This window comes from Chionomys nivalis, chromosome 22, assembly GCF_950005125.1.
Source record: "Chionomys nivalis chromosome 22, mChiNiv1.1, whole genome shotgun sequence".
Lineage (NCBI taxonomy): Eukaryota > Metazoa > Chordata > Mammalia > Rodentia > Cricetidae > Chionomys > Chionomys nivalis.
The window spans coordinates 22,960,686-22,978,720 of record NC_080107.1 but is presented as its reverse complement, the minus strand read 5'-3'; positions in this window follow the sequence as shown (position 1 = coordinate 22,978,720).

Genomic DNA, 18,035 nt, shown 5'->3' with positions numbered 1-18,035 from the left:
TACAGCATTGTTATCTACAGATGAGAAACTAGGAGCAAAGAAAATCACAGCACAATTTTGTCTGCAAACATTACTCAGAAATTCATTTGTGGACTCATTTTTGAGCGCTTCCTTTCTTCTTTGCATTGCTCGGTCCTACTCCCCAGCACAAACCGTTAATTTAGAAATATAAATAAGGCTTTGGAAGCAGTTCTTAAATCATCAGAGAAAAACAGGAAATAATAAAGAAAAATCAAAGCTAAATCTGCTTAGATAATGATAACAGGCAAGCCATGAATTAAGCATGGCAAAACAGCAAATAAAACATGGCTTCCAATATGAGCCACTCTCCAGGGTAAACTCTCAGTTGCACTTGGTACTGAACTTACATGCTTCTATTCTTCCCAGTTTGTCTCTGAGCAGGAAATGCCCCTAGAAAATGAATCTGGGCCTGCATTGTGGTAACACTTCCCAGACTGATTTTTGTACAAAACACTGATTGACCCATATAATATAAATGGAGAATTCTCTAAGAAATGTGGAAAAGGGAAAATAGAGGAGTCCCACGGTTTGGGTGCTATATCCCTTTTCATTATGGTAAATAAAGCACACAGGCAAGGAATGGTTGACTAAAGCAGAGGGTAATCTATTGTCTGAGGCTGGGATGTGATGAAAGTAAGGTAGGGTTAGATAGATCAAGCAAATGCACTGAAAATACTAGAAGAAAGAACTAGATTCATGGACACAAGATAGTTAAAATATCTATGTACATTTTGATTTGTGAGAAACAGTATAAAAATTAATAATGTGGTCATGAATCTGAAAAAAAATCATATCCATAGTGGTTATTCCTATGATGAGGATGTTTCAATATTATACTTTTAGATATGGCAGAGCTTATTATACTCTATGTTGTTTTCTAGATAGCTGCATGATGGTAAAAAAGGAGGGGTTTCCAAATAGACTTTGACTGAACTCAGATCAAACCTTCCCTCAAGTGATCAGGCTTCTTAGATGGAAGAAGCTCCACTTAGAAAGACTATTTAGATTAACTAGCAGAGTCCGTCAAAATACAAAGGGCCAGGCAGACAATAGCACTGTCATAATGTGTGTCCAGTGTTCCTTTTCTGAATTGATTTCTCCTCACTGTGTTAGAGGATGATGAAGTCTACTTTTGAGCTGAAAAAAAAAAAAAACCAACTCTTTTAGTGGATTCTCTTAAAGAAGGCTTTGAAAATCCCTCTAGGGAAGCTTGGACTCCCTCCTGCTAAGGCGCACAAGGATCCAGCAGGGCTGGGAGGCAGAGGTATTTTTTTTATTTCTCCTCTACTTACACTCTTTATGCTCACCATTCCAGAGCAGAAAAAAAAAAAAAAAAGAGACACACAGCAAGCTTGCTTGCCTGCCTGCCTTCTCCCTTTTTCTTTGGAGCCTCCTTTCCCTTGGGCTATATTTGCTTTAGTCAAGAATTGATTGAAGAGACAAATCTCACTAATTCCCCATTTGGACCAAGACCTGTTAAAACTTTCTATAAAATTGAGATTCTGCTGCAGTTTTGACTGGTTCTTGACAAAAGTCACTTCTAATTAACCTATTATTAAAACTAGTTTTGAAAACAAGGGGAGTCGATATTACCCTCAGACATATTCTCCTTGGCATAAATGTTCATCTGCACAAATGAATTTGAGCATCTCCAAGCAGAGCCCACATTTTTGGTTTCACTGCAGTCCTTACTAATTTGTACAATCATGTATCAGTTCCTGAATTCCTTCTACCACTGAATTTATTTACTTGTTCTCTGAAGTTATGAACTCTGGTTAAAATCTCAAGTGACTTTTATTCTACTTTACACTTAAATTCCTTTAAAATGAATTCAATAACTATTCGTTATGTACATATATGTATGTATGTTCATAATTATGTATGTATGTGTTGTTTCTTCTGCTAGACAAAATGTAGAATATACAATAGAGAAAAAACTTAAAACCTCCCATGAAAAACTACTGATAGCAATAATAACTTTACTTACTGTGATGGCTAATCTTGGCTGTCAACAATATCTGCAATCAACTAAAACCAAGCTATCTGAGTGCACCTGTGTGGAATTTTCTTGAATGAGTCATTTGAGGTGAGAAGACCCATCATATATTCAGGCCACACCTCCTGGTAGTAACCCACATAAAAGAACATTTGCTCTTTGTTTGCTTGCCCCTACTTTCACTGGCAAATTGATCCATCCTTTTGCTGAGGCATTCCTTCACTGGTATTAAATCCCACTTCCTCAGAATTTCAATGTAAACTGAAGACCAGCAGCTCTCTAAAAATTCCCTAGGACTCCAGGACCAGATTGGAGCTGCTGAGAGAGACAGCCTCGTAGACTAAACAATTAAGGGACTCTTGGCCTTTTAGTCAGGAGACAGCAATTGCTGGACCACCCAATCCACATTCTGTAAGCCATCAATAAATTTCATATGTATGTATGTATGCATACATATTATAGGTTTTGTTCCTCTAGAGAACCCTGACTAATGCATTGGCTGAACTGGCCATATAAACATTTTATAGTCAACATTGAAACACAATTCATATAGAAAACTGACTTGTGTTTGAGTTTTTATTTTCACAGTTTTTTTTTTTTTTGCATTACCTTAGTCAGTAACAGCTTTACCAAATATGTTGAGCTCACAGGACAAATATATATGAAGAGATTAGAGTATTGAAAAGAAGAAACAGTGAAACTAAAGAAGAAACAGGTACCCTACATGAAGAAACCCCTTGACCATGTCCAAGTCCTAGAACTCAATGTACAAGCCAATCAAGACCCCCTAGCAGTTGCAGGTTGTCTGAAAATCTATGAAAAGATGAGGAACAGTAACGACTGTAAAACCAAGGGGAGATAAGCGGAAATAAGTTATTTTTTATTTTTGTTTCTTTTTTTTTTTTTTTTTTGATTTTCGAGACAGGGTTTCTCTGTAGCTTTTTGATTCCTGTCCTGGAACTAGCTAGCTCCCCTTTTATTGTTTTTATATGGTTGGTTTGTTTTAGAAAAAGAAGAAAGCATTAAGAGTAGGCAAAAAATAAATAAATAAATAAACAAAAAAAACAGGGATAGAGTAGAATCAAAGAATATGAAAATGTTCAGTCACACTAAATTTTTGCTATGACATTCAGCAAGGAAGCAGAATGGGACATTATATTGTTAGTGAGAACACAGGACATAAATGGAGCATAAAACTGAGTGGAAATTTTAAAATGTAGAAAATCTCTTAAAACTCCAATATGTAAAAGGGAGAAAGAATAATTTACATTGTAGCTCAATTGTGTTGTTCTAAAATATAAATTTATAGATGGTAATGTTATGTGGCAATGTAGAAACTTTGGACAGAACTGCCAGGGCAAGAAGTTATTGAGAATGAAAAAAAAAAAAAAAAAGACTGAATTTGAGGGTTTTATGTATTGGGAGGTTTTGGTCTGTTCTCTTTCTCTCTCTCTCTCTCTCTCTCTCTCTCTCTCTCTCTCTCTCTCTCTCTCTCTCTCTCTCTCAACATGGATGAGCCTTTCAGGATAACCTAAGCTTATGAGTGAATAAATTAATAAATGGAAGGTAGAACAAAACACACTCAAATTTTCTAGAGAATTGAAGAGATAACTGAATGACAGAATAACAAATGAACCACATGTGATGTATCCACGTGGCATTAACACAAAACAGTGGATACATCCATCCATTCATATATACATATATGCATACATAGAGCTTCATTGGCATTATCCTACCCAAAGGATGATGTGCCTCCCCAAGGCCATAGGTTGCCAAAAAAAAAAAAAAAAAAAAAGAAAAGAAAAGAAAGAACAAAAAACCCAGTGACAAGCATGGGAATCTTTGTGAACTCAGCAGCAATAAAATTTCAGTCAATTGTCTTCACGAAGATTGACATAATTTGATTTACATCTCAGACAGAACCTTCTACTTTATATAAAGATTATGAAGGCCGATGGAACGATTTTAGGAGATGGTAAGAGTGACTCAGGTTTCTGTTACTACAAGAAAAGAAAAATGGGAAGTTGTTTAGGAAGTTGAATTTACAAAGCGTGGCAATTAGTTGTGGAAGGGGAAGGAAGAAAATAAAATAGATAACAATGAAAAATACGACAATTCAGTAACTGAGTGGTTTGCCATTCATTGAGCTAGGGAATAGTTCAGAAGGAACAGACTTATACTTATCACTGAATATCATAAATGTTCATTATTAACATGGTGGTTTGTAATTGCCTAGTTCAACTAAGCACTTGGACACATAGATCTAAATTTTGATAGGGCTTGGGGGTGGGTTGGCACATTCCTTTAATCCCAGCACTTGGGATGCTACAGAACAGAGTCGGTAATTGGCTACCCTCATGAACTCATCAATCTCATAATGTATTTCCCCATAGTGGATAGACAAAGAACTATTTCCCCTTCCTTGGTCAAGAAAGAAAAGACCTTCAGAAAACACAGATATTTATAATTCCTAACAGTAGCAAAATTACATTTATAAAGAAACAAAAAGAATAATTTAACGTTTGGGAGTCACCACAACATGAGAAGCTGTATTAAAGGGTCTCAGGATTAGGAAATTTGAGAACCGCTGACAGAATCTTTGCTTTAGATTGTTTTAAGTATGATATTTTGAAACAGAGCAACATTGACTGTGAAGATTTTGGAAACATCACTTCATGATAAAAAATAAAGATACAGAGGGTGATAGCTGTCAAAATCACTTTAACTTTTGGAAAAGAAAAAGAAAAACAGACTCAGCTTATATGGAAGTAGAGTAAATATTCAGGAGAGCCACATTATGAATGAACACAAAAGGAAAATCTTCTGATGAATAAGAATAAATAGACTACCTCTATAAATTTTGAATTACTATTCAAAAACTGCATGCTCACTTTCAGTGGAGCTGTGTAATTGTATGGAGTTGGACTGGATGGAGCAAAAAAATCTTTCCCAAATTGACAAGTCTGTGGTCTTTGCAACCAGGCCAGCTGTAACAGAATGAGAACACAGTTTCCCAGAATCAAGAAGATCTAAATTTTCCTCACTTTAAAGATACTTATTTAAGTCAATATAGCTCAAGACTATCCAGTCACTTCTAAAGCAACTCATGACTGGAAATTTGCATTTGCAAGAAGACTTAGATATGGCTCATTTTACATCATGTTCATCTTTTTAAAAGGCTCTGTTAATTTGTGGTACATTATCAGAGTAAAAATTATGAGGAAGGCTGCTATTTCAATAAGGCCGGTACTATCTCATCAGGGTAGATCCATACCACAACAGTTCTCTGATAGACATATTTTGTTATATAAAAAAAACCTTATTTTACCTCTACAGATTTTTCAGCTTACTTTCTTGTTGGTTTTATCCCAAGGATTTTGAAAACTTTCCAGTTTTGACATTAATCCAGTTGCTGAGAACTCACGCATAAAATGAAGAAATGCACATGGAAGGAATAATTATTAACAATGTAAAGATATTTGTAAAACAACCAGAGAAAACATGGCATGCATACTGAAGATATGCAATGTTACAAGTCTAACACGCTATCTGATAAGGGATGCTAAAGGAGTAAATCTTTCATAGGTATATGTTCTAACTAAGTATATATTTTAAAGCTATAACTACAATTCAGATATTATCAAATTGCTGTTTTTCACTACATACGCTCTTAAAAGATTCCTTATGTACCAATTACAATGAACATATCTATAGACATCTATTTTTCTTTATGACTTAATTATAAATGTCTTCTTTGGACTAAAATATTTTCCCTGCTGCAGAATAATAAATACATGATAAAACTAGTCCCAAATTTAATGGCTTGAGGTTGTAAGATTTTTATGAGTTTGTAAGTCAGCAGATCAAGTTAAGATCTGATGAGTTTGGTCTTACGAAGGCTAATTTATACATTCAATGGCTAGCTGCCTGTTATCAAGCTAGAGACTATACATATGACCTTTTCATTCAACAGACCAGCCTAAGCCTTGTCTACCAGCAAAAGCTAAAGAGAAAGAAAAAGCAGACACTATCGTTAAGTTCTTTTTCAAAACTCTACTTGGCACAAAGTAAATTATGGATCAAAGCAAGTCCATGGTAAGCTGTTCATGAGCCTAGTGGCTCAGAATCTGAAAAGTATGGTGACTCCTCCATGCTACATGTTAGCCCCCGATTACCTGCGTGCCTGTGGCCACAGATAGACTGTACCTTTTAAAGCATCCATATTTATCGCTTGATAGTGAACACTATTTGTCCATTGATGAGTCTTTCCCCCTGCAGCTTCAAAATTAAACAAGCATGTGGATCTCCAGAATATTTCTGGTCTTCAAGTATTGACAGTTTATGTCTGAGCTAAAATATCAGAGTTGAAATGTAATAAATTACACACAGGTCATGGCTGACTCTCTGGCAAGCGTAACTCAGCAACACAGTCATAGAAATTATAAACATCAGCTGGACTAAGAGTAGTAGTCATTATTAGTATTAGTCATCCTAACCTACCTCTTGCTCCCTGTCTGTTTCAAAGTTCCTACTCCTCAGAAAATAAGTGTTCTCCATCATGTGACCATATCTGAAAACAGAAGTTTGAGTTTCCATTCAACTCTTAGACATTAAAAGCTTTACCATTTCACACAAACACACACACACACACTCACACACACCACACTCCTAGATAACTGTTTTGACTCTAAGAAAACAGGCTATAAACGTCCTAGTAAAGCAGAATTCAAGGGTTTAATGGGGACAGGAGGGCCTTTTACTGAACGTAAGTAAACACTGTTACTTCTCTTCCCCTGGAAGAGCTCTTTCCAGAGGATGTTACAGTAGTAGCTATTAACCGAGAGATAACTTTCTTCCGAAATTTCCTTTTTGCTTTATTTTTCTAGATGCCAAGATATGCAAGCACTGGCATAGTAGTCGCTTCTTATGGCAAACAAAAGCCCAAACAAAAGGAGCAACACAGCCGCAAAGACTGCACACAAGTTCAGCCTTGCGGGGAAGGCTCTCCAGTACTGGGGATTTTTCCACTTGCTGAAGCTCTGCTGTGATTTTCCCTTCCACATCTGTTATTCATTTGACGTTCTTCCCCCAAAATGAAGGGAACAAAAGTGCCAAACTGGTGCTGTTCGGAGAGGTGACTTCTCTCTTCGCATCCGAGTAGAACCTATTTTCCAAATCCCAGGTGGGTTTCATTTCGAAAGAAGCTGTGTCCGGACTCTGTGCTGGACCCCTCAGTGGGTATCCATCCGTCTCCTGATGGTGGTGGGGGGGGGGGGGGCTGGTAGCTGGGATCTGGTGCGGATGAGGCAGCACACTGTTTATTTTGCTCTGGCGTCGCTTCAGCCTGCGTTTGTGGAGGAGGCTGCTGCGAACACTCAGCAACAACTCTATGTTCGCGCTCTCGTCTTATTCTTCTTAACTCCAGCTATTGCAAAACGTCGCAGAAAAAAAAAAGTCCAGCTACTGATGAGGTGGATAACTGTCCATTCCGTGATGGACAGGTTTCTACAAAGTCCTGTGTCTCTCTTTGTGCATGTGAACTTCTGCATTTTGTGTTTCTGAAAAGGAGGCCCACCTGGGTTTCTAGAAGGGACCATGGCAGAGCCTTGGCACGTTAGAGGCAGAGGGTGGAGGGGGTTTATTCTCCTGGCACAGATGCTTTCAACTTGAAAACAGCCTCCTACTTCTTAATCCCTCTCCCTAGGTTCCTGCCAAGCTCTCTGGAAATCTGAGTTTTGGACAGCCTCCAACACCACATCTCATCCATATGCCTGCCACAGAGGAAGACATTCCGCAGGCTCTTTCCTCCCTCCATGAATGATTCATGTGCTAAGATCTTAAACATTAGCTTACTGAACGAGGGACCTAATGACTTGAACCCTTGATCTGACGTCAAAGAAATGCAGTGTTTTAGGGGAGTGTATCTACCATTGATGGTTTAGCCAGAAAAAACGACAGGATTCATCTCAACCCACAACACCCCCCACCCTTTTTAAAATCATAAGCTACATCCCAAACCACTGTACTCCCCCTAGAGAATCTTTTCTGAGACCCACATTTACTGATAATACTTTAGTTCAATTTTAAGAAGAATAATTGATTTTTTGCTAGCAATGGTGTTGAGTTTATAACAGGTAAAGTAAGTGGAATGCTAATTCTATTATTTTCCTCCAAGTAAAATAAGCCATATTAAAAATTACTTTTACTACCCACAGCAAAATTATAACCCAAAACGGTCAAAGAAAAGGTTGACGACTGAAGTAAATGGGGATATTTAAGTCACAGAGGGCTCACAGGGTTCACATCTGTATGTTCAACCAGCTGCAGGTTGAAAATATTCAGGAAAAAAATTGTCTGTTTTCAGAATATACAGACTTTTTCTCTTGTCGTCATTCCCTGATCAAAGCAATGCTATAACTGTTTGCATAGTCTTTGTACTATAAGAAAGCTGATCTATTGGGAACCCACCAAGGCCAGCTGGACTAGGACTGAATAAGCATGGGTTGAAACTGGACTCTCTGAACATGGCGGACAATGAAGGCTGATGAGAAGCCAAGGACAATGGCACTAGGTTTCGATCCTAATACATGAACTGGCTTTGTGGGAGCTTAGCCTGTTTGGATGCTCACCTTCCTGGACCTAGATAGAAGTGGGAGGACCTTGGTCTTCCTGCAGGGCAGGGAATTTGGACTGCTCTTCAGTATCGAGAGGGAGGGGGAATGGAATGGGGGGGGGGAGAAGAGGAGTGGGGATAGGGGAGGGAAGTGGGGGGAGGGGGCAATATGTGGGAGGAGGGGGAGGGAAATGGGAAACGGGGAGCAGGTGGAAACTTTAATTAAAAAAGAATAAAAAAATAAATAAATAAAAAACATCAAAAAAAGCTGGAGATGATTTAAAGGATGTGGGAGAGTGTGGGTACTTTTACATAAAGGACTTAGGAATCTGCAGGTTTGGGTGTATGGGAAAGTCCCAGAGACAGACCATACTCACACCGAGGAACAGGGTCATATTTGCTGCTACAGGACACAGCTCCTACTTAGCTACTTCTATTAGTGCTTTGCTGTTCATGTGTGTAGAATATACATGTGCCTGTTTGTGTGTGTACACGAGCATGCTCATGAGTGCACCTGCATGTGGAGGCCAAAGGTTGACAACATCCAACTTCTTTCCTCTTCCACTCTCCACCTTATTTATTATTTGCTTGTTTGTTCTTAACAGACTCTCTAACCCCACCTGGGGCTCACTGATTCAATGAGACTGGACGGCCAGGGAATTGCCTGTCTGCAACTTTCCAGCATTGGGGACACAGGTGTATTCTTTCATGCTTAGCTTGAAAATCACTCCCAAATCACATCCCCTGTGCTTCGGTAGCAAGCACTGCAGGCACTAGGCACTCTCCCCGTCCTCTTTCTCCACGGTTGAGCATAGTTGGATTCACAATAGCTTCCAGAAACTTAGTTGAGGCTACCATGTCCTATTTTTCTTGTTTTTGCTTTGGGTTTCTATTTTATCATTTTACTTTTCTTTTATTTTGAGATAGCTTCATGTAGTCCAGACCTGCCTTGAACTTCCTATGTAGCTCAGGTTGCCCTCAAACTACTAACTCCTGCTTCTACTTCTAAGTACTTGGATAGTGAACCTTTATTTTTATGTGAAATGTCCTAATTTTAAACATTACTAATTACTTAGGACAAATATAAACACTATCGAAAGTAAATATGGTGCAAACCAGATTTGTTTTATAGTTTCAAATTTATAACCTTTGACCTATTTTATTTAACAATGTTTTAAACACTTTGACAAGAAATAAAATGAAGCTAAAATAAGTTAAACTGCAATCAAGAAAATAATTTTATTTTGAATAACAGAAAAGAGTGGAGGAACCTTCAGAAAGAGGGTTTTTAGTGAAAATCTTGGTTCAATAAGCCCAGAGCTGTGAGAACTGAGAATATTACTTGAATTCTCTCAACTTCTGTTTGTGAAATGATGGAAGAATGCTTCCTTCCTGTGGTTGCTGTAAGAAAGCAACATGAAGTTTAAATCATTCGCTTTGCTTTGTAATTCCTACCACACAGTAAGTATGTGCTTCATTCAAGACACTATTATGTGTGTGGATACACACTGTAGATATTACAACCAGCAGAAACCAGTGATAAAGCTACCACGTGAAGTAAGGGATACAGAGTTTTCTTTTGGTCCAATTGAACCTGCTCAAGTCACGTGTCTGCCCTTACACCAATCAACAGAGTACAATCGGGTGATGCCGAGCCCACACATGGAACTGGGGACTCATTCATCTTAGCTCTCTTCATTGGAAATTGTACAAAATTGAGGTCCTGGTAGGAAGATTAAAAGAGGAAATAGAAACTGGTATGTCTATCAAGGATTTCTAGATGACAAACTATGTGGATTTTTAAGTGAGCAAGTCATTTTTATCTTCCTTCAGTGAACACATAATCTATGCTTTTTGCAGGCCTCTGTGCTTTTCCTTAATAGAACTAATTATGCATAAATATTATCAAATAATTCTTATTAACTAATTACAAATTACTCACATAAAGAGTGATTCAATTTGCATCAAGTTACGAGATTTTAAAGTCAAATAGCACATGCAAAACGCAGAGTCGTATTTATTTCAACTGCCAGTGGTTATTGTTCACTGTTCTGAATGAATCTAGATTTTTTTTCTTACAAATTTAAGGGAGCAGCATTTTCTCTACAGGGCTTGGGTGCTTCTCTGATGTCAGACAGAGTATACTCCTTCCTTTTCGAAATGCTTTCGGCAGTCCCAAGACTTACCTTCAGAGCTTCGAATAGACCCAAAGATCAGAACCTAGCATTCATTGACTTAGTGTGGTGGCAGCATCCACATTACTGGAGTCACGAGCTCTCAACTCAAATCCTTCCTGTCCCCTCTGACCATCTCACTGTTTTTTTTTTTTTTTTTTTTTTTTTTTTTTTTTTTTTTTTTTTTTTGGTCTACTGAGTGCTAACCAAACCAAGGGTCTCTATTTCCTTATGTGTAAAACAGTTAATTGCAGAACTTATTTTGTAAGATTATTTTCATGATAAATGTATAAGAACTAAAATTGCACTCATTGCATAAGAAGAGCTTGGCACATGTAAGCTAATGAAATATGAAAATGTGCCTCATTTTGATCCAGTAAGATTCACATTGCTGTGGGGGCCCACTCATTCATTCCCGACTGCTCAGACCCGAAAAAAATCACATAGAAACTGTATTAATTAAATCACCTCTTGACCTATTAGTTCTAGTTTCTTTTTGGCTAGCTCTTATATCTAGAATTAACCATCTCCATTATTTTATATTTTACCATGAGGCTCGTGGCCTACCGGCAAGGTTCCAGCTGGCAGCTTGTGTCTTTCCCCTCTGGCTGCTCCGTGGTGTCTCTCTGACTCTGCCTTCTTTCTCCAAGCATTCAGTTTGGTCCCCTCCCCAGCTCTGTTCTACCCTGCTATAGGCTCAAAGCAGTTTTTTTATTCATTAACCAACAAAAGCAACACATATACAGAAGAACTTCCCATATCATCACCTGAATGATTAAAGTCCCCCTCACCTTGCTATCCATTTTGATACTAAATTAGTAGGAATCCAGATTATCTAATCTTTGAATTATCCTCCATAATAACAGGCATTTTCTGTATTGTAACAGGTACTGCACAAACACTGTTGTATCAAGCTGTTGAGAAATCAGCCATTCCACCCCATACATACAGAACAAAATCTTGTGTTTTTAAAAAAATAAAATAAAAAAATCTTGTGGTTTTCGATTGTTTTAGGTAGAGTAAAGATTAATGAGTTTCATTAGGATGTTCTCATACACACATATCATGGTGCCCTGTTCATATCTGTCCATCATCTGCTCTTCTCTATCCCTCTCCCTCTTGTCTCACTGCCTTCCTCCTTCTCCCAAAGAGTTCCCTCTGCCTTCATGTCACTCCCATTTTGGGTGTGTCTAAAACTGTCTGGATTTCTTTCTCCCCCTTCCCTCCTTTAGGCCTACATTTATTTCATTTAAATATTTAACAGGCATCAAGGTTTATAAAAAGCTTTAAAGACTTACCCACGATGAAATACACCTTTATACAGTTATCACTTCTCAAAGTAAGAAGCTCTTTCTAAAGCTTGTTACAAGACCCAAGAGTAGATGTTAGTTTCAAATGAGTGAAATGACTTGTCTCAGATCATTTAGCCAGTGAACTGTGGAGGAGGGACCTGGGTGCTCATGTTCTTTTGAGAAGGCTGCATTACTCAAAAGCACTTCCCATCTGAGTTCCCTCTTACCAAAGAATTCATTCTGTACCCATCATGAGAGTTCATCTTTTACTTCAGGACCATGTCAACGGCAGTTTCTCCAAAGAAAGAGTAATGATTATAGCTCTGTCATTTCAGCAAGAAAATTACTACTTTTCTCCAAAGAACACTTGTTACACGGATACTTTCTGCATAGCAAAGATAAGAACTCATCGTTGGACCCAGCAGATCAAGGGTGGCTCCCTTAAGCACTGATTCTGGTCTGACACCATTGCTTGATGAACCAGATTTTGATGTCTACGGTCAGGAACTCCATCAAACACTAGTGTGGCTGAGACACTGCTGCTTTCTTAAGCCATCAGTCAAGGGGACGTTGGAGCAGTCAAATACCTGTCCTCAACTCCTCTCAGAGATCACCTAAGACCAAGAAACTTTTATAAATGGCATGCCCAGTAGGGTTATCTTTTCAGAAATTCTTTGCTTGAAGAAATCATTGTCCCTAATCTCCAACATGTGGGTGTGGAGGCTGTGCCTAAAAGCATAGCAGGAAGGGGAGGGGAAAGTGGATGCAGTACATGTTATTCTATTGTTTTTGTTGAGCTGGAAATACAAAACCAAAATAGCACCCAGTTCCTTCTTCATTGTTCAGTCCAAGATTGTGGTAAAACTTCTCTTTTATTTACTGAGTCTCATGAAGATGGTGATGAAATCAGTCTTTACCCAACTTTGGGCCGTCACAAAACTATGGGGCTTTTATTGACTATTGCAAAGATTGTGAGTGTCACAAGACTTTTTTGTGAGAAGTCAATAATTCATGGAAGAGCAGGCAGCTCCAATCTCTGTGGTTCTCAGACCTTCGTGTTACATAAGACCCACCTGCAAAGCTAGTGCAAAGTGCTCATTCCTCATCCCATCCCAAAACCCTGATTCGGATCTGAGGCAGGGCCAACTCCATCTTGAGAATTCTATGTAGGGTTGGGCTTAGGGGAGGCCATCTGGTTGGAAGAGGAAGCTGGGAGGTTTGCCATGAGGCTGTGTTTGCAAAGCAAGCACACTCATTTTAACTTAGTGTGTATGTGACAGATCAGTATCAATATTAAAGTTTCCTAAAGTTTCGCTCACACTTTATATAAGAGTGATTCAATTGCCTATATTAAAATGAATCTCTTGTATTTGAGATTGGAGTAGCTGATGGGGATCAAGGTGATTTCTGTTGTAAGAACCATGACTGAATAGACTCCAGGCACCTGTCTCTTAGCTATCTCATAGAAAAGACTGGTTCATCCATTAATTTATACAAGGAAATATTTGTTCAGTTATGAATATGTGCCAGGCAATGTTCTACATATATTTTTCTGAGACAGTAGTAATAACAATCAACAATAATAAAACTAGGTAAACAATCCTTCCCGACAGGTCATAATCTAGTGAGTCAATAAATAATAAATATGATGTGTGTAAGAAAATTATATAAGATGTTACACTGGTTGTTTATCTTTAAGAAACACTCTTTAATGAGATGCCTCTCTGACACACACTGAGATTCTTACTAGGGCAGCTCCCTGGGAGGCCGACTTCCTAACGCTAGATACAAGTTAGATGTGCCTCTCCAGACTTACAAAAGTGACAAATGCCAAGCTTGTGTGGGTTTGGAGGGGGAGATGTGTATGTGTGCATGCGAGTTTACATTTAAACACCTTATGGACTATTATCAAATCTTATATGGGTGTCTTTAGATTTTTCCATGGAGTATCCTATACTCTACATACGGCTGCCTTTCCAAGGAGCTAAGTCTTTTGAAATACATGAAGAGACAGGTCATTGTGAAATGAAGAAATTTCATAAATAAACGTTTATACAGCCAACAGACCCATATACACAAATCACCAATACTATAAAAGATGGCTCAGTGACTCCTTTTTCCCATATAGGGAGTTATGGTATTCACTTAGAAAGCTAAGGAGCAATGAAATGACTTTATACTAATTCCCTTAATTTAATCATACAAAATGTCAGGACAATGTCATTTAAAGCCCTTTAATGATTTTTAAACAAATGGTCCCTGTAGCAGGAAAATAGTTGAACTAACATTGCTAACATCAATTTAATTTCTTTAGAATTGAAATATTAAATGAGCCCAACCTATCACATTTACTGTTCAAACTGTGCTAGGAAATACCTGAGGACCTCTCAGAAAAGTCTAATAGGGTCCTTCACCCTGTCCATCAGTCCAGAAGCAATGTAATAATGTTTGAATTTAATAAATTCTGCTTGATACATAGGAAAGGAACCATTATTACTATGTGTGTCTCTCTACAGCCTTCCTTTGTGAAGATTCCAAGTCCAATTTATCAACACCACAAACTTACTTAGCATGGCTGCAAATTCTATATATATTTTTTTCCAATGTTAATGTGAGTCATCATAGCATATCTCCTTAACCATATGTGCTAGAGCGAAGGACAGACAGTTATTTTAATATTCCTGGCCTAGAATCCTTCCCACAACAAACACATTTGATGCTCATACATGGTCCCTTCCTTGCCGACACTCACGCCTGTCAAAATGGCATGGTGCCTACTCAACATATGGACTGCTAGCTTTTCTCACTGGGGCACAGTTGCCAAAGAAAGATGGGTTAAGCTGGGCACCCTGCATAGTGAAGCAGGTGACAGCTCTGCTGCTCCCCATCATGTGGCTGCAAATCCTATAAGCACTTACCACTCCATACCCTGTCTTTCACGAGAACAGGAAAAGGAGAGGGATCTCTAACTTTATCCCTCTACTTTCTGGCAACTTCCATCCGGTACCTTTGCTCCCATTACCTTCTATTCATGGACAGGAGGGTTATCCTCTGCCAAAATAACACGAGAGTTTACAAATCATTTGTAAGCCCACAGTTTTAAGTAAGGTAGCTAGCTAGTATAAGAATTAGTATGAATATATGCATGCACATACATGCACGTGTGCTTGCACGCATGCGCACACACACACACACACACACACACACAGGAAATTTGTGCTATTTCTACACTGGTTTCTAATTTTTTACCTCCCATAGAAAAGAGCTGAGCAGTCCCAGCAACACTGAGATTGAGATAAAAACCGAGTAATTGTTTAAGTCTTTCACAAATAGAACTGGCCCCTTGCGTTAATCCAATGAATCATTTCCTCCCTAATCAGGTTACATCCTGTTTGGTTTGTAATTTTCATTCCAAAATTTCCAAGTCAACTTTTATTTGTCCAAATGGGTTTGTTTTGGCAATAGCAGAAATGTATCCAGTTTCCCCAAACAAAGGCTGATACTTCATGCCTTGGGTTGTCGTCATTCTACAAGAAACCCAAATAATGTGTCTTACTTCAGCACAGAGACTAAAGGGACTGACTTTGCCACCTTTAACAAGTAAGTCTATCCAAATTAGAAGCTTTCACAATTAGTGTGTGTCCTGGCCTCTTGGGCCATGACTTCGTCAATTGATAGTCACCAATGCCTGCTCAATAATGAACAGCATCGTAGTAAGGCTTTAAATGAAAGTGACCACACTTCCACAATATGGGTGTGTTCATCATAACTATTTTAGAGCTGGTGAGGAAATCTTACCGGTGTTCTCTTCGGAGAATCAAGCTGACATTTTTCTTTAATAATGAAAATAGTTAACACTCATTAAAAAACAAGTCTGGAAACCTGAGTTTGATCCCCCGGCCTCATTTGGTGGAAGGAGAGGATCAGCTCCTGTAAGTTGTTCTCTGCCCTCTCCTTGCACGCCATGGGCCATTTGGGTATGTTTGTGAGTGTATATACACTGAAAAAAAAAACCTGTTCACATTCATTTCTCTGTGGTCTTGAGGAGTGTTAGTAATCAGACTCTACAGGAAATAACACACTAAGAAGTTCACTGATTTACCCAAAGTCACAACTCACACCTAGTGGCGAGAGCTGAATTCAAGTATTAAGAGATTTACTCTAGACTCTTTACTTTATTCTTGACTATGGATCTATGATCCTAGGTGACCTTTATGTATATTTCAATCTCTTCTCTAGTCTTAGATCTTGATCATGTCCTCAGGGTCCAGTGATTTCTGGGCTAAGCATTACTTCCCCATAGTGTCACTCTGTTTAGAGTTCTGTCACTCTCTGTTTCCAAAAGAACAAAACTCAGATTGTCATCTCAGGACTCAAGATTTCAAATACATTCTGGGCTTTATCAAAGCTTTGAGTCTGACTCTTCCAATATGATCATATATGCTCTCTCCTTGGTCTTTACATAACTACGCATGTGTTTACTTTTGTTCCTACTTAGAGATATCCTTGCTGTCTCTTCTCCATGCACAAAGCAAATAAAATGAAATGGTCTCATCTTCTACTTCATGCTCTGTTTATTTCACCTCAATTTCTGCAAACATCACACAGCAATAGCACTATTGGTTGTCACTACCCACATTTAGAATTTTGAGCGTAAGCCATGTACCATTCTCAGGTAGGTGTTTAATCCATCCAATTAAAATAGACCATGTCGCCGGGCGGTGGTGGCACACGCCTTTAATCCCAGCACTCGGGAGGCAGAGGCAGGCAGATCTCTGTGAGTTCGAGGCCAGCCTGGTCTACAAGAGCTAGTTCCAGGACAGGCACCAAAGCTACAGAGAAACCCTGTCTCGAAAAACCAAAAAATAGACCATGTCTTGGATTTTCACAATATGTCAAAACACCTACTATATCTATGGAGCATTTCCTTTTTCATCATTCTCCAATAATTCCCCCATCACTATAGCCCTATATTTTTAATTCACTGCAAGTGACTCTTAAGAGTTGAACTGTGTAAGTCCCTAGTGTGATTCCTTTACAAGGGTTTCCCTTCAACCGAGTCCTATGTGCATCATTTTGAAGGTCATTGTCAATGAAAACAGTCCATTTCAGCAATAGACTTTGCAAAGACAAATTTCTTCCTAACATCATGTGTTACAAAAGAGCAATGTCTTAATTTCTCAACAGTTTGTTTATCTACGTAAGTCCAGAAAATTAAGATTGTTTAACTTACTCCAGTTTCAAGCAAAGTATCTGTCATTTATACAAATAAACTATCAAAAATGGTAACCAGCATTATCATGCTGTACTTTCTGTGTCCACTTTTTAATAGGTCGCTTGTTACTTAGAATTAATGCCAACCCATTTAGTTGTACATATCAGGAAACTAGTATTCCCAGGCAAACTTTTCTGCAATACTAGCAAGAATCCAAAAGCGAAAGCTGACTTCTCATGGCGTTTTCAACTCTTTGATTGTGGAGTCCAGAATTTCTTGCCTGTCTACCCCACTGTGGTCTTAGCCTCTCTCCCACATTTTGGAAGCTCTCCAAGTGTAAAGTGGTACAACATATGCAGCCTGCAAGCAGGGCAGGCATAAAAAAACACCATAAGGCTACACAAGCAAACTTCAACTGTGGAATGCTGGGAAACAATCACAGGCACGTCACCAACTTGGCATAAAACAATCAGAGGACGAGGTGGCTCTCCCTGAGCAAAAGCATCATCCATCCTGGCAGAGATGCAAAGAAGACCACAAAGAGAGAAATATTGTGCCCTGAATCTGATGCTGCTAGCCAAGAATGATCTGCAGAGGTGTTTGCACAGAAAGGACTGACAACCACTTTTTTTTCCCATTTGCATCCATGTGCCTGGAAACACAGATCCTGCAATACCCCCTTCCGTGCTAACCCCATCATCCACACACTTGTGAAGGGAAA